Below are 17,523 nucleotides of genomic sequence, written 5' to 3'. Positions count from 1 at the left end.
CTTTTAATTGGTCCAAGTTTTTGACAATATTATGAATATTGTGCTCAATGAGAGTAAGCTTATTCATAAGCTTTAATATTTAAAATAACAACTTGTTTATTCAAATTAAAACCTGTTTTCCTGTGTCAAAAGTGAACTTTTTCCTAAATACCACTATTAATAACACTGTTGCCTACGGTTTCTTGTCAAGCATTCATAAGTGAATGTGTCTTCTTCTAGGAAGTCATCTTAAGGAAATAATTCCAAATTGGGAAAAGGCAACATGCACAACTTTAATTACATCATTGTTTTTAAAAGAAAAAAGAGATGAAAACACTGAAATTCTAACAAGTACCCAACAAATATTTGAGTACATTCTATGTACCAAACACTGTGCTAAGCACTGGTTGAGAAGACCAAAATACATCCTCATGATGTATTACTATGATGCCATGATATTTATCAATAATATGGGAAAATACTTATTATAAAGTATTTAAAATTGTACATGTGTGTATATTGTACATATATATACACAAATTACAATTACTATATAAAACAAAGCAAAAACCTGTGAATACAAAGAAGAGACTGGCATAAAATATACCAAAATATTATAGATAGTGGATTTTTTTGTCTATTTCCTCTTTAAAATCTTATTAAGGATCATATATTTTAGATATAACAAAATAAATTCATCAAACTATTCAGAACATAAACAATGTTCCTAATTTACCTAGTAGGGTTTCCCTTCAGAATGTTTCCATGTATTTTTATTCAAAATTTATTTTAAAAAGACACTTAGTTGACCTGTTAAATCATTATCTGGACAAATGTTTTGTTTTCAAGCTTAAAAAAGTACATTGTTTTATTTTATTTTTGTCTCATCGAATTAAAGACCAACAAGAGAAAGATACCAAATCTTTACTGAGGAAATTTTTATTTGTTAAAAAAAAAAATTAAAGGCTTTCTTCCTGGCACAGTTGGACAGGAAGGTTGGATTTAATTTAAAATGATTAATGAGATTTTGTCAGACTCCTTGACTTTGCCACCACTGCAGTTTGTCAGTGCAACAACCTGGAAAGCCGGACGCCACTCTGTCGCCCAAAACTATTCTCCAAGGAAAAAATTAACTGGAAGGACTAGTGCCAGGTCCCCATCAGTGGCGTTGTCTCTCTGGTATTGACAGTTTAAAAGTCTAAATCAGAAATATGTATGTTTGGGGACCCACATACTTAAGATATTGTTTTTAGTCTCTTTGCAAGTAATCACTTTTCAAATATTTAAGTTGTTGACATTTTCTAAAGGAAACTTTGAAGACAAAATCTGTACTAATGTCCCCTCTCCTTAATTTGTTTTAAGAATTAAAATAAACAAACAAGGAATTTTAGGATCTCAGGTTACATTCTATTTTTTTAACTTAAAGAATTAAAGTGAGGCATTTTTTAAAAAGTAAAATCATTTTTCATTTTTCAAAATACTTTTAAAAAACATAAGCTTGACTAATTTTATAATCAAGTTTTTAAATTAAGGTATAAGGTTGCAATATGACTCAATTCACCCTTATTTATGTATGTATTGTTTAAAAATGATGACATTAGCTAAACTCAAATTGCTGAATATACCTAGTTACTAGGTGGCAAATGGAATATATATTTTTACTTCAATACTGATATTGTATTTAGTATTATACAGATCATTGTATTTGACATTTGTGTTTAACTGAAAGTTAAGTAAATGTTAATACCAATTAAACACCAAATGTCAATTGCTAATTCCAAAAACAATACCAATACCAAATTACAATAACAATTGTATAAATTGTTAGTTGTATTTGTAGCAATTACCAATACCAGTGTTTATCATTTTATTTCAAAACCTGTCCAAAAGAATTCAAGCTAGAGAAGATTCTTCCAAAAAAAATGCTCATAGAAAAGGTCTTGATATAACAGACATCCAGTGGCTCCTTTTACAGAAACTTAATGTGTATTTGCCAATTTTTATCTAAACAAAAAATGAACAAAGAGTGCCCTCATCTTGAACAATTTGAGGGTAGTTTTCTCCTCTGAGCTGCATGAATATATGTTCCCAAAGGGAAATTACCTTTTGCCAGGGCCAGAGTTCCAGTGAATATCTGCCTGTGCTCCTGTGGTAGGCAGTCTGAGAAAAGTGGGGTGGCCCAGAAAAGTTTGTCAAAGCTGCTGACCTTTTAGAGAGGACAATAAAAGGAACTAAGTAAAGTAGTTCTGTGTGTATACTAGCACAGTGACACCCATCACATTGCCCTCCAGTGAGTTTCTTCCAAAGCCCATGTCATTTTCAATCTTGCGGCCATTGAATAGTTTATTGTATCTCTATAATTCTCAACAATTATATATTTTATTTTCTCAATGTTTGTGAAATTAAGGGAAGGAGAGAAATACATATTTTTCCCTAAAAACGGATTGCAAAGTCTAATTTAGGCAATTGTGTTTGCAAAGGACTTCATAGTTACTCATTTTCTTTCCCTTTGGAGATTTTTGTTCTTACAGCATAAATTCTAAAAATATGTATTTCTCTCCTTCCTTTAATTAACCTTGGTACTATAATATATAGTATTTTCCTGGATGCCATCCAAAAAAGATTATGACCATTGTCAATAATAAGCCAGAGAAATGAAAAACTTGAATGAAACCAAGCTTATATTGGATTAGGTGAAATTCAATGCCTTGTAACAGCTCTCCTAGAGTGGCATTTATTACCATGATGGATTTGTATTGGTTCTGGGTCTGGTTCTTAGCCTCAGAATTCTGGTTTTGTCAGCACCCCTCAAGCACGTGTATTTTTCATGACATGATTTTAAATCCAGAACTAAAGGAAATGTTACAGTGATAACCTACTAAATGTGATCAGCACCTTCTCTCTCTCTATCAACCTACAGTAAATTGATTGACGGGCATGGAGTCCGATCAAGGGGAGTTACCTGAATCAAATGCTTTATGTTTTGCTTCAGACTTAAATAGCCAAGTGCACTCCTCAATAGAGATCATTTTGCACGTTTAAAATTTGATAGCTGAAATCACTTTCTACTAGAAACTGCCAACAATTGCTCCCATATTGCTTTTAATTTTATACTAAGTAGCATGCTATTTTGCCCTTTCTTTCATCAGTTTCCCGTTTCTTTGACTCACAATGTTTCTAATACTTCCACTTATTATTACATCAATTTATTAAAGCCTTAATGTAGCCAATCACATTACAGGCAAGACCTGCTGTTCCAACATCATTCTGATGTACTTTGTGCTTTTCTCACTGTTTAAGGGAAATATCATTTCTCACATATTCAAGTTCAGATTTACCATAACCCCTAAGTACCTATGATACAATGATAAATTTAGAGCATTATTTTATATTACAAAGACATTTTAATTTTTAATATTTAAGCATTTAAAGATGGCTCATTTTGTGCAAGAAAGGAACTTACTAGGTGCTGTGAAAGAGACAAAAATGAAGAAAATTACCCCTCATTATTAAGGACTTCAGTGGGAGGAAGGCAATCATAATACATCACATACGGTTCTGTAATACTTCATATATAATATCACCACAATTTTTCAGAGCTCTGGAGGAGTTATGTGACTTTTGGAGAATCACATGACCATTTATAGGGACCAAGACAAACACTGACTCCCATGTACCTTTTGTTTGTTACTAACCTTAATGAATAGCAGAAGAAACGGTGTTAAAAGATTTTTTTAAAAAACGACTAGTATTTTAGAAAGAGAGGAGTAAGCAATTAATACCAACTGGCTGAGTGTGAAAGAATGAATGCTATTTCAGTAGGTGTATTACCGACTGAGTTAACGTGATCAAAGACATGAAATCAAAAGCTTATAAGGGTCATGAAATAGTGAATAATCTGCTAGAGTTGGAGGGTAAAGTGGGAGTGATGTGGAAGAAAAGCCTGGAAAATATAGTTTGAACAGACAGTAAGCTAAAATAGAGAGTCAGTACTTTATTGTGTAGGCAATTGGATATTTTTCAAGAAGAAAGGTATCATTTCTGAACTGTGTTTCAGAAAGATCTCTCTAATGCCAATCTAATATATGAAGTAGAAATGCAATAGACTGTAGTCTAAGGAAATTAGTGAAAAGGCTACTATAATTACGCAAGTGAAATACAATGGAAATCTGAACTTTAGCACTGTCATTGGGGGTGGAAGTGATAGAAGCAAGATTTGAGAGAAACTTTTGAAATAAACCATCTTGGTGAACTACTGGCTGTTGGACATGAAGATGAAGAAGTTAAAAATTACTCCAAATACTCTGAAGAAGGAGTTACCATTCTAGATGGAGGGAATGTAAGTGAAGAACACGTCCTCTTGGGTTGGGAGGAAGGTAGTGATGACGGGAGGATGTAAGCAGGCGAGAATGAGTTCATTGTGGTCAATTTGAAGTATTCATAAGACAATTATGTGAAGGTATTCAGCTGTTAGTTGTATAGTGTTAAGATGGGAGATAAAGGCTAAGATAATGTTTTGGGAGAGTCCTGGGCATAGACATAGTAGAAGAAACTAGAGGAGTTGATATGCATTGTGACATTGTCATGAGCACTTAGCACAGTGCATGGCAAGCTGTAGGATCTAAATACATGTCGTATGAACAAATTGATTTTGACAAGTGCTCTCAAATCAAGCATCCAAAAATCTCAAAGTACTTTAATAACATTCCTTGTATATAAAAAGTTACCATCCTGTCTCAATTTAAACAATCTTCCAGAATAAAAATTTTAAACTAAATAACCAAGGTGCACTCTGTTCAGAAAGGTTTCCTCCTGCCAGGACATGAAGTATTCTACTTAACAAATATTCTTTTTTGGTTGACAGACTGTATCTGACCCTTTAATTGGAAGTACTGAAAACTAAAACTTTAGCATGAAACCAAACCAAATTATATCTTTACACTGGTGATTAAGAAGCATGCAAACCCAATCCTCAGCCAACCCCAAATGTTTCTTCTAGTCCTCAGAAACCCAGATTTAGTTGCTTTCACACTTCACTGAGGTTTAGGATTGCAAGGCATCTTCTGAGTTTTGTCTCATTGCCCTTGATTCCTTGCTGTCTTATAATACAACTACAAGCCTCAAAAGAACCAAACGAAGCTGTTCTCTTCCATCCTCACTGCCTTAGAATGTGTTGTGTTCTTAGCAGAAATAAGAAGAGGAGCCCTCTTCTTACAGAGTTTCAGTGTAGTCTTGGAGGCCCTCCTTACTCTCCTCCACTGATTCTACCTTTGGCCCTTGGTGCCTAAGTTTCTCCTCAATGCCCTTCTCTGCATGCAAAGCAACTAGACATCTCTGGGTCACCAGCATCGCCAATTTCTCAAAACAGGCCCACACTTAGCTTAGGACCACCCCAGTGCTCCTCAGCCTCTGCAGCCAGGCACCTGCCTCATAATTGGGGGACTATAGAGTTTATTGTCTAAACCAGGACACTTTTGAGAGTGCTAAAATGCTAAACCAGATGGTACTTCAGGACAAAAGGCATAAACTTAGGATGTGTGGTTACCCTACCCATGACTATAATACAATGTGATAAATGCAATAATAAAAGTTTAAACACTTTGCAATGGAAACATTTTGAATGTAATGCACCAGGGGGTCAAAATTTGTTTCCAATCAAAAACATCACTAAATTATGTTCTAATCAGCATCCATGATAAAAAACCATGGCGTTAAGCTCAGGATATTTGTATTATGCTGCACAGCAGAGCCCTGGCTCTGGGAGGAAGTACTTTTCCAGCTTCTTGGGAATGTATTTTGTAGCTCAAAATTCCTGCAGGGGAGCTCATTTTGCAGTTTGGTCAATGCCATAAGGAAGCAAGTCTCAGAAATTTCTGAAAAAGTTGTAGAAATATTTCTTTGCAAAAATGATAATAAAAATCCAAATTATAGATCAGATTTATCTTACATTTATTGTGCTATGGGCTTTGTATTATTTAATTTATTTAGCCTCCAGAAGTATGCTCTGAGGAGATAAACATGACCATTTATAGAGGTCACAGGCTAGCAAGTCCTGGATCTGCTGATTAATCTCGCTCTGTCTTTGCAGCCCTGAGAGGATAAGTGCTTTCCAAAGCAGAGGAGCAATAAAGGCTGAGCCGGGGAGTCAGAAACAACATTGGTCCATGCACCATAAAATGTAAGCGCCATGAAAGAAGACACTGTTATATTCACTTCTCCATTCCCAGCACCTAAAAAAGCCACTAAAACATGATAAAGGTCAGGAAATATGTGAGGAAGGAAGGAACTCATAGAGGGAGATGGGTTTGGGGAAAAAAAAGGCAGAAGCTGTATCTGGCAGGGCCTGGTAGGTAGTAGCAAAGAATCTGAATTCTATTTCAAGGGCAATAAAACATTACAGAAAGATTTTAAAAGAGGAGGCATGTGATGTGATGTATGTTTTTAAAATAATCATTCCTGACTGCTGTGTGAAGAGTGGGTAATAGGCTGGAGCAAGAGGGAAAGGCCAGAGTCCAGTTAGCAGGCATCTGAGGCTGTTCAGATGGAAGGTCATGAAGGCTTAGAACTGGGTGGCGGCAGTGGAGATACAGAGAACTGAGATGGTGCCGTGGCTCATGCCTGTAATCCCAAGCCTTTGGGAGGCCGAGGTGGGAGAATTGCTTGAGCCCAGGAGTTTAAGACCAGCCTGGGCAACATAGTGAGACCCCCATCTCTACAAAAAATAAAAATATAAAAATGAGCTGGTTGTGGTAGTGCACACCTGTGGTCCCAGCTACTCTGGAGGTTGACGCGGGAGGATTGCTTGAGCCCGGGAGATTGAGGGTGCAGTGAGCTGAGATCGCGCTACTGCACCCAAGCCTGGGCGACAAAGGAAGACTGTGTCTCAAAAAAAAAAATAGAGAGAAAGAGAAAAAAGAGGGGAGGGACGGGAGGGGAAGGGAGGGGAGAGGAGGGGAGGGGAGAAAAAGAGGAGAGGGGAGGGGAGAGGAGGGGAGGGGAGAAAAGAGGAGACGGGAGGGGAGGGGAGGGGAGTAGAGGGGAGGGGAGGGGAGGGGAGGAGAGGGGAGGGGAGAGGAGGAGAGGGGAGGGGAGGGACTGAGAACTCCTGGATTTTTGGCTTTAAAAACCTGACAGCTGCTAGTGCCCTTTACTGAAATGAGGAACATTGGGAAGGATAATGTTTAGAAAGAAATGCAAGGGAGTTATCCATTAATCTAGATAAATATAAAAACTAGTTAAGGATAAGATAACTGTTTATAATGACATATGAAGTAAAAACCCTAAATAAAATGTGTACAATAATTATAATTATGAAGAAAATGTATATTGAAAATTTTGAGTAGAAAATATGGTTACATGAGAACTTTGATGTATTGAGGAGTTATTGAGAAATTTGTGGTTTTAAAAAGTTTTATTGAGTTCTGCTCTGCTTGTTATACTATTGTGAACTAAAAAGTAAAATTCTCGTAAAAATAAGTCTATGAGAAAAGCCTAAAATGATAGTAATCCAGAATAGAATTTCATCATAATAAAGTCATTAAAAAGTTGACATATTTTGTAATGGGAATTAAAAATAAAAACACTAAAAGCTCTATTTCCAGGTCCTGAAACCCAAAGCAGAATTATTGCAGTGAGGGTTGGGGGGAGGGTGGGTGAGATTTACTTTTGTTTACACTAACTGAAGGTAAAATCCCTTTACATTTAAAATTGTATTAGTAATGGATTTTTTTTTACTAGAATACCTTGGCTTGATTACATTATGATCTATAAATACATTTTATACGAATGACTTCTCCATGAAACAAATTGTAGTTATCAATCAGTAAATTTGTTAATTGAACTATGTGGAGGGCCCTGAGCTAAGCAGAACAGATATAAATTGGTGCTTGATTGTTTATTGAGAGGAATTGAGCCTGACTTAAATGTTTTTCCGTAACTTCAAAAGATAGCTTCCCTACAACTCTGATAAATGGAAAACAACCACATCTATCAGAAACAACCCACATTTCCAATTTATGTATAAAATAATATTTCCTTCGCTTATTCACAACTGTTATCAAAACTCATGGCCAAATGTATAAACTCTGCCATGAGGCACACATTTTGAATGTGTTGAGAATTATCACAGCCAAAGTGAATATGTAAGGAGAAAAATTTCAGCTATAAACATTAAAATGTTAATGTTTTACAAATAATTATGTCCTTAGACACACAGTCTTGTTGGGGAGAACATTTTCACAAAGAAAAATATTTATCTCTAAAATCTCACTTCATGTATTTTTAGAGAGTGGAGTCTTGCTATGCTTCCCGGGCTGCTCTTGACCTCCAGGACTCAAGCAGTCCTCCTACCTTGGCCTCTCAAGTAGCTGGGACTACTGGTGAGTGCCACCATGCCTAGCTAATATCTCACTTTGGGGTTAGAGGCTACTCATCTGAAAACAAAGATACAGATTTCATATGTTAGACAAGCACAGAAAAATCTCAAACTCTATATTTAAACAACTCTACAAGTGTTCTACATCCTGTATAAACCATTTTTCAAAGAAGGAAAGATTTTTTTTCTTTAATCTCTTTGGGAGATCTAAAGATGCATAAAGATCCAATTTCATTGAGAAAAAGAACACAATTCTTTACCAAAGGTGTGATTAAATGAAGTAATTTTATTTCTTTGCAATAAATGTGAGATCTCACTTAAATGGTCTCTGAAAACAAAATATATGCATAAAGGCCTGATTTCACTGAGAAAAATATCACAATTCTTTTCAAAAGAAGAGGTCTGATTAAATGAAATAATTTTATTTCTTTGCTATAAATGTGAGATCTCACTTAAGTGGTCTCTGAAAACAAAATATATTCATGACTGCATGTATGTACATATGGGCATATGTGTTTGACTACTTATCAGCATGGATGTTATTATAAGATGTTAGCGTTTTGGACACTAACCCCCCAAATCAGCAAATCAAAATGTGATACCTAAATTGATCTAGGTAAATTTGAATAAAATTGAACCAACGCTTTGTGGTCCTTCTGCAAAGCCAGATGTTCAGACCCTTAGGCAGATTTCATAATCCACACATCTGGGGGCACAGAGAAATATAGGGAGGAAAAGAGAAAATTTTCTTAAGGTAGGCTTGGGGATCTTGTAGATGGGCCACTAGGGAACACAGCTGGCTGTCTTCTTGAAGAGATGAGCCCCAAGCAAAGAATGCTTTGTAAAACTGAACACAAAGTGTATCCTGACCGTTAGCTATTAACTGTAGAGCTCAAAAAGAGACTTTACAAATATCATTACAAACAAAATATGGTGGAAATTTTCATAGAAAGGCACATTCTTTGTACCAAATTTTGCTCTACAATAAGCAGTCAATTTTGCACACCTTGCCACCTAGTGGATAACCTGAAACCTACAGGATTTTTCCCCTTAATTTCCATGCTCTGCAGAAAAGTTCCCCAACTCTATCAAGGGTAGGTTATTTTGTTTGTTTTAGTCATTGGTGCTCAGAGAATTGTAGTAAACAGTCAACAAATAGTTGTTACATTAATAATAAACATTAAGTTGAGGCATACTTCATTTAAAAACTATTGTTATGGGGAATGTAATGGAAAAGATAGACAACATGATGTTGGCAAAATGTGTTTCCTAACTGAAATGAAAGTTTTGAATTATTTCAAAAGCAAATGCTGGGGTATCTATAGTTTCCTGTTAGAGATGTATCTACATAGCACATTAGGAAGAGCCAGGCGCGGTGGCTCAGGCCTCTAATCCCAGCATTTTGGGAGGCCGGGGCAGGCGGATCACTTGAAGTCAGGAGTTCAAGACCACCCTGGCCAAAATGTTGAAAGCCCTGTCTCTACTAAAAACACAAAAATTAGCTGGCGTGGTGGTGGGCACCTTTAATCCCAGCTACTCAGAAGGCTGAGGCAGGAGGATCTCTTGAACCCGTGAAGTGGAGGCTGCAGTGAGCCGAGATCACGCCACTGCACTCCAGCCCGGGCAACTCCAGTCTGGTTGACAGACTGACCAAACAAACAAACGAACAAACAAACAAACAAAAAACAAAACAAAATGAAACAACAACAAAAAGAGATGTCATTATTGCTCTGTGTAGACAAATCATCCAGATAATTTCATTTAGCTATTGAGAGCCTACCCTTCTTTCTTCCAAGTTGTCCCAAATAAAACTAACTCTAAAAGCAAATATTCTTGCTCCTTTGTCTAGACACCATTGCTAGTTTCATTCTTGCTTTGGGCTGTGATGCTTGCTACTCCCTTTTTCTGCTGTACCAAATTATGAAGCCCTTTTATTCATTTAAAAAGAATACCTATGCATATGTATAAATGTATATATATTTTTTCCTTTTTCTAAATAACATTTTATTCATTTTGACCATATGACTCATTCATATGGTCAGTGAGCCAAAGGTGTTGATGACTCTTAAACATGTTTCTCTTAGCATAAATATTGGTGGTAAAAAGCAGAATAATGATCATGGTTTTGAAATAGGGAATACCACTAATGTCTTTGATTTTTGAAAATATTTTAAAAAACAAACATATGACTATGTCTTAGTACCTTAAAATTCAGGCTGAAAACAATTTATTAGGTAATCCACTTCAAGTTTCTTTTGCAGGAGGATTATTTTCCATTTTGTTATGGATTATTTTCCATTTTCTTGCTAAAATCAGCAAAACATATATACACATAACAATATACCACTAGTTCATTAAAAGAGCTTATTCTTTTTGTTTCCAAATCAAGCTCATTTTAGATTGACAATATCGTAATGCATTTTAGGAATATATTATCAAGATTAAAATCTTACTTTTTATTTGCTGAAGTTGTGTATATTCATTATATAAAACTGACTTATGTTGCATAGAATTAAAGCCCTCCCCAGAGTTCATAGTTTTAAACAAATATGCATACATATCCAAATACATACTAAATCCAAAGCAAACAATGACTTTATGTTGACAGTGAAAAATGCAATCTTACATACATAGTCTACAAAACAACTGAAAAATTTTAAATGCCAGATTTGAAGAAGCCAAAAAATTTTAACAATAAGAAATATGTTATGAATTAAAATATTCAATCTCGAAAGCCTTTAAAAGTGAAACTTGCACTGTAACTGCTTTCTAAGCTAATTTTTGCCACTTTTAGGAAAAAAGATGTTTACTTAAGATTTTTAAAAGTGCAATCATTTCTTACATAGCTTTATGATTGAGGATAACATTAGTATGCACCTACAACATAACACACAAAAGCAAAGCTTAGAATAACATTTTAATTATGTTTTAGTGTATGTGAAATAATTTGTTTTTCTCAATTATATTCCTGGGTCAAGGTCTAAAGCATTTATTTGAACCAGCTATATATCTTATTTTCATAAGGGTCTCAGGAGGCAGTAGTCATATGTTGTTACTTCAGTTCTTCACAAAGGCAATACAGTACAGATCTCTGTACTATAAACGACAAGGACCAGTCACAATTTCAGTTCTTGTTACATTGATAAGACTCCTTCAGGTAAGAGATTAAAACATGCCTTTATTATTATAAGGTTAGTGACCATTTTAATGGAATAAAAGGATTATTCCTGTTGCATTGGAGATAGGAAATTTGGGGTGTGAATGTGTGAGGTAGGTGTCTTTTCTCTCCTATGCCTGTATTGTTCAAAAGCTCTTTGACATTAGAAAAAGGTTACCTCTATAATCTTAATATTAATATTTAGTATAAAATCTATGGAGAACTCACATTATATAGGGAGCCAAAAAGTTCAACTCTTTTTTTAATGGAGAGAAGGTAAGTAGGTGATCTTCACAGACTGAGAGGTTTTGCCTTTTAACACCAACAACATAATACTATTTATATTTGCTCTATCATTGTGATTAACCTCCCTTCCCCCTCCAAAAAAAAACACACTTAGCTTACTCACCTAACAGTAATGATATATATCATTTTAAAAACAAAGAAATTAATTTTTTCTACCTAATGTGCATGACTGATGTTGAAAAGATAGTGAGGGTTACCCATATATTCACACATGTAAATTGTGGAAATAAGAGACAGAGAAAAAACTCAACAGATATAATATGTAAAGCTGTCAAAAGACTTTCAAATAGCTAATTCCTTCAGATCATATATTTCAATATAAGTTGCTGTTTAAACAGAGGTCTCTCATTTGGTGGGAGGAGCTTTTAAAAGAAAAAATACATGAAGGTAAGTAATATTACCTTTGCCATTTGTTATGAAATAAATATATCATGAGGAGTTATGTTTCATTAAAATGTAATACTTATAGATGACAGTTTCAAATGATCAGATATAAAATGTATATGTTATGTTTTACCAGGAAGATTATACAGTATTTTTAATCTTGATTTTTCATGACTTCTTGCAAATATGCATTTATTGCTTTCTAAACCGTATCTGGGAATGAAGGAGAAAACATTGTTTTATCCGGAGAGTTAGCTGTTCTTCCTTGGTTCAATCAGGAGTAAGTTCTGATATCATAGAGGGGAATGTATTAAGATAATTCCTAAAATATAACTGTGCTTTTATTGTTTTGCGTATGCTGCCAGGAAGTTAAAAACATTTTGTTTCAAATAACTGTGTATGTTTAAAAGTCAAACCTATTATTTGCTATATTATTTGTCATGTGCTATAATTTGACAGAGGAGCAATGTTTTTCCAAAAAGTAAAATTTTATAACCAAAGGCCATCAATTGTACAAACGACTAAGAGAATTAAATTTTATTAAGTTGGAAATGTAATTTATTCATTGTAACTGTTTTAAGAGAAATTAAGTGAGTGCTTTGTATGTAGTTATCTTAAATGTTATGTGTATTCTTTTAGAAAACCTTTTACTTGTTTTCCTTCTTTTCACCTTCAGTGTCCTGGCACGCGACTAGCACAAATCATACCTTATCTGTCATAATAAAGTATAGCGTTGGAAATTCTAAAGAGAATAAAAATTACTTAACGTCTTTAACATATTTGAAGTAATATTTATGAATAAGGGGGGGCTGTCCATTTTTGAGTTTCGTCGCGCCTATGGTTGAGGGATTTTCTCATTATCATCTCCTGATTCCCAGAGAAGGAAGCCAGTCGCGTGGCCTTAGGACCCCTGGCTACCGGGAGTGGAGGAGTGGAGGGTCTGCCCCAGCTACACCTGTGGCCACCGCCTCTCCCTCCAGGTGTGTGTGGGGAGGGGGCTGACAGAAGCAGGAGGCGACTTGCTGAAGTAGGGAGGCCAGACTGAATTTTTCCAGGATTCCGGGACCTTATCTCTAGGAAGCACTTAAGGACTTACTATCGCATTCTTTATCTCACTGTCTTCCGACCGCCATGCTGGGTGCCCAGACTTTGGCGGCTTTTTCACAGTTTCAACGGCAAGGGTGGGAGTGGGGCTCGGGAACTGGAGAGGAATGGCACGTTACATCCCGTTCGGTTTCAAGGCCATGATCGCATCGCTCTCTGGAACGAAGTTGGCCAGGAATTCGAGCAGGGAGAGGAACACTCAATGACAAAGTTGGTAGTAACGTCGTGAATTGTAAAGAGGGATAGCCCTCTCCTGCAGTCTCCAAGCAAAACCTTTTTCGCAACATAGGTGCCTGTCCAGTTTAATTCTTTGCTATCTTTCTTACTCGTGTTTTTGTTAGGGGACCGTTATAAAGTGAATTTTTGAACTGCTGGGTTGAGAAATAAACAGGGAAGGAATTGGGAAGATTCAAATCAGCTTCCACCGACCCTATTAGAGGTCCCTGGGCAGGAACCCCCTGGGCCACAAAATGCCCCTCAGGAGGTCTGCCTGGCGGAGGCGCTGCCTGGTGGAGGCGTGGACTCAACCGAGTGGGCGCTACCACCGCTGGCTTCGGAGAAGCAGCCTGCGGAGAGCGGTGAACCGCAAGGGAAGCGCTTCAGGATCTGATTGCTTTTTAATAAAAAGATATGTTTGTAACCAGATGGAACCATTCTGGCTCCTTTATTGAGAGCGCAGCTTGGCCGCTTGCCTGGCACTGGGGCTCTGGCCACAGCCTCTGCTGGGTTCTGGAGGAATTCAGATCTAAAAATAAATGATCGGGGATAATTCTTCCCGGAGGCGAACGGCTCGAACTCCCCTCTCCACCCACCACTGTCACAGCAATTCACCTTGAACTCTAAGGCGGATCGTTCCCACCTCCGCTCAAGGGGCCTGGACGCGGCGGTGGCTTTGCAGCCTCCTGCACCCGGAGCTCTGCTGGGCATGCTGCAGCCAGGACCCGCACCAGACTGCTCCAGGCGCCCTTAGGGTCCTGCGGGCCGGGTGGAAGTGAACACACTTTCAGTTAATCGAGGGGATTGAAATTGGATCCAATGAGGCAGGAAAAGCTGAAATCCCTGCGCTCTGGAGCTGTAGAGCACCAGGTGGGGAGACTTTGCAGGTCAGAGGATAAGTCCTCTGCATTAACTGCGGCGCAGTTCCCTGTACGTCTAGCAAACTAGGTTTATGGTCTACGTGGGTCACAAGCGCATAAATCATTGTCAGCCCCGACAGTAGGTGCAGAGCTCTCTGGCTCGCTCTGGCCACACCAGCCTTTAGGCAGGCTAACTGCAGGGGGCTCGGCGCGAAATTTCCCAGCCTAGAATATTTGCCTCGAATCTTTCCGTCCAAGTCTCCGAGACAGCTCCAGAATATGCGCTTGCCCTTTTAATAGACCCGCAAAGGGCGCTGGGTCTGGCAACCAAGCGCATCTGTTCACTATGGCCTAATGATTGTACTGCAGTCAAAGGATCCAAGAGGGCATCATCTGATCTGATTTTATGCGTGAGGAAACCTGGCCCTATCCAGGTTAAAGTGACATTGCACGAGGTCACACAAAGCTCGGATAAAACTCCTTGATGCTAGGTCTCTTGATTCTCCCTCTCACTACTGGCCCCATCCATCGTCCTGCCTCAACTATCCACTGTGTTGTAGAGATACCAGGATCTGAGAATGCCTGTAAAGAAGGACTCATTATTTGTTGCCGTTGCAATTTACTAGTATATTTTCAATATGATCATTTCCAAAGTCCCAGGAATGTATTTCAGACCTTCTTCCTCATTCTACCTCACAAGTCACATAGGAGGAACCCCAGTGGCAGCCAGATATCAGGGTTTAGACACCCAGCGGCTTCAGCCGCTGAGCCCTGGGTTACCAGCACTTAACCAAGTCAAGAAAAGGAATTCCTCGCTGAGCCAGGAGGACTCGGAGAGATGGGGGGCTCGGACTTAGAGAAACGCTGGAGAGAGGCGAGTGCTCAGGCAATCAACTTTCACCTTCTCACAAGCTATTAGTAAAGGGACTGTTTTTTGTCCAGCAAACTCTCCCCTCAGGCATGCAGGGCTTGATGTTATCGTGATTACTTTTCGCTATTCACATTAATTATTTTAAGACAACACACACACACTCACACACACACACACACACACCTTCTCACTTAGAGTCAATGCCAACTTGAGCCATTTCAAATTGTTAGTCCTCTTTGTAAATGTGTTTGCATTTTTAAATCTGGGTTAGAAATTTGGTAGTCCCTCAATTATTTCTGAAGTGAAAAGGCCAAAGTGGTCTCTTCCCTTCTTTTTTACATTCAACTCTCTCTCTCTGTCTCTCTTTCTCTCTCTCTGTCCAAGAGTTGAAAAGAGAAACTCCAACCTTCAACTGTCAACTGTTTTCCAAACATCAGATTAATGTTCCCCAGGACTCGGTAGTAACGTGACCTTTCTGTTTTCAGATGTGTTTTTCAACATGTAATCGTTTGTTTGTTATGTCTCTCAGTATGGAATAAAGAAAGCTGGGGGAAGGAGTGTGTGCTGCCAGAGGCAGGAAAAAAAAAATGGACGTGGATGCTGTTTTTGTTCCTTCTTCAAAATGCTTGAATCATTTTATTTTTAGGAAAGTAGTCCCCAAGGGGGGGAAATCTACAATACTGGTACTGAAAAGAAATCCAAGCGCTTGATGAGCAATTATTTAAACATAAACATCCCCAAAACAAAAATCTAATAAATTAATTTTCAAAAACATCTTGCAGGAGAGGAATTTCTGGGATGCAGGTAACGCTCTTTATCTTGATCTAAGAAATTCCATAAGAAGGTTTTAAAAAATAATTTATCAAAATTTTCATTTATGACTTATGCCTGTTTTTGGATGGTTACACTTAAATTAGTAGACATTTTTAAATTTAGAAAGGAAACCTCTAATATGTGTATATTACTATATTCTACATCTTAGTCCTAATAAATTTCCAAGCCAATATATTTATTAAACTATTAAGAACTTTGCCACTAACTTGTTTTCTGAGTAATAGGTTCTGAATCAAAGTGAAAACAGTATACTTGAATTAGTTATTCGAAAACCAGCATAATTATTTCACCACTGTTTCTAATATAGTAAAATGTCAAATATGCAATGAGTTTAAAGTTTGTTTTAAGAAACCCCAAAGAAACCAAATAGCTATTTTGTTAAAAACAGAAGCTTTATACTTAAAAAAGAAAAAGTATTAGGTTGGTGCAAAAGTAAATGCAGTTTGTGTCATTTGAAAGGAATGGCAGAAACCGCAATTACTTTTGCACCAACCTAATATTAACTTTTTTTGAGACTAACTCTTATTAGAAAACGTTTTATTCTAAAGAGGAATTTTTTAAAACCATACTCAAAGGTGAATTTCTGCTACTAGAAAGATGCCAATTTTAAACTCCTCCCCACCCCCATAAAATATTATTAGGCCGCTTTCATGGTTAGTGACTAAGCATTTTACCAAGAAACCAAAGACTAAATTGCTCCCCTCATTTAATCAACAGCTTTCATCGCCAGCATCAACCTCACTAATGACCTCACTGCGGCCCTCCAATCCTTATTTTGTGCCTTCCCTTATCACCCTCTGCCAAATCACCCCAATATTTCTCCTGCCCCGTTCAAGTTAGAGGCATCATGATCACCATCTAGAAAACAATTTCCTGACGACTCGCTTAATTATCTCCCCCTCCCCCGCCCCCACCTTCCTAGCTCTACTTCCCTAATCGACCCTTTATCGCCCGGGAACAATCGCTAAGCCTGAGCTGCCCACATGGAGGCTTCGCTGCTGCTTTACTTTACAGGCCCTTCCGCGGTTTTATGATTGGTTGCTGTGGTTGGAATGTTTATAGATAATAAACAACTAATCCATTTCTTGCCTAATGAATTGCCCCACCCGCGTACCAGTTTAACACCCGTAACTAGCTCCAGGATCAATCTGCGCCAGCGACCGAGGGGATGAGGGGGGCGAAACGACCCAGCCTCACTGCCGCTTAAAATCAAAGCCGAAGAACCCTTGTTCAGCAGACACCTATTTCCCATTTTCCAGTTCCTCTCCTCCGAGACCCCCACCCTCGGCTAGGGCTCTGCGCCCACCTGCTCGTCTGCCCACGGTCGAAGGAGTGAATTTCAAAAATGCTTTTCTTGGCTTCTAAAAATGTGAGAGGGCCATCCGCGAGCTTGGGCGCTCTGCCTGCGGGACTGGCCCGCCCACAGGAACCGGCACTC

At 37.8% G+C, this 17,523-nt stretch overlaps 1 long non-coding RNA gene across 1 annotated transcript; it reads left to right on the top strand.

Annotated features, from left to right (window-relative positions):
- Positions 1-2,499: 2,499 nt before the first annotated feature.
- On the top strand, positions 2,500-12,970 carry LOC115836071. Its single transcript, XR_004031074.1, has 2 exons — positions 2,500-6,157; positions 11,378-12,970. It is a non-coding gene; the product is annotated as an uncharacterized LOC115836071 (long non-coding RNA).
- The last annotated feature ends 4,553 nt before the right edge of the window (positions 12,971-17,523 follow it).

The sequence above is a fragment of the Nomascus leucogenys genome, chromosome 7b, assembly GCF_006542625.1.
Source record: "Nomascus leucogenys isolate Asia chromosome 7b, Asia_NLE_v1, whole genome shotgun sequence".
NCBI lineage: Eukaryota > Metazoa > Chordata > Mammalia > Primates > Hylobatidae > Nomascus > Nomascus leucogenys.
The sequence above is the reverse complement of the archived record's forward strand: the minus strand, read 5'-3'. Positions and strand labels throughout refer to the sequence as shown.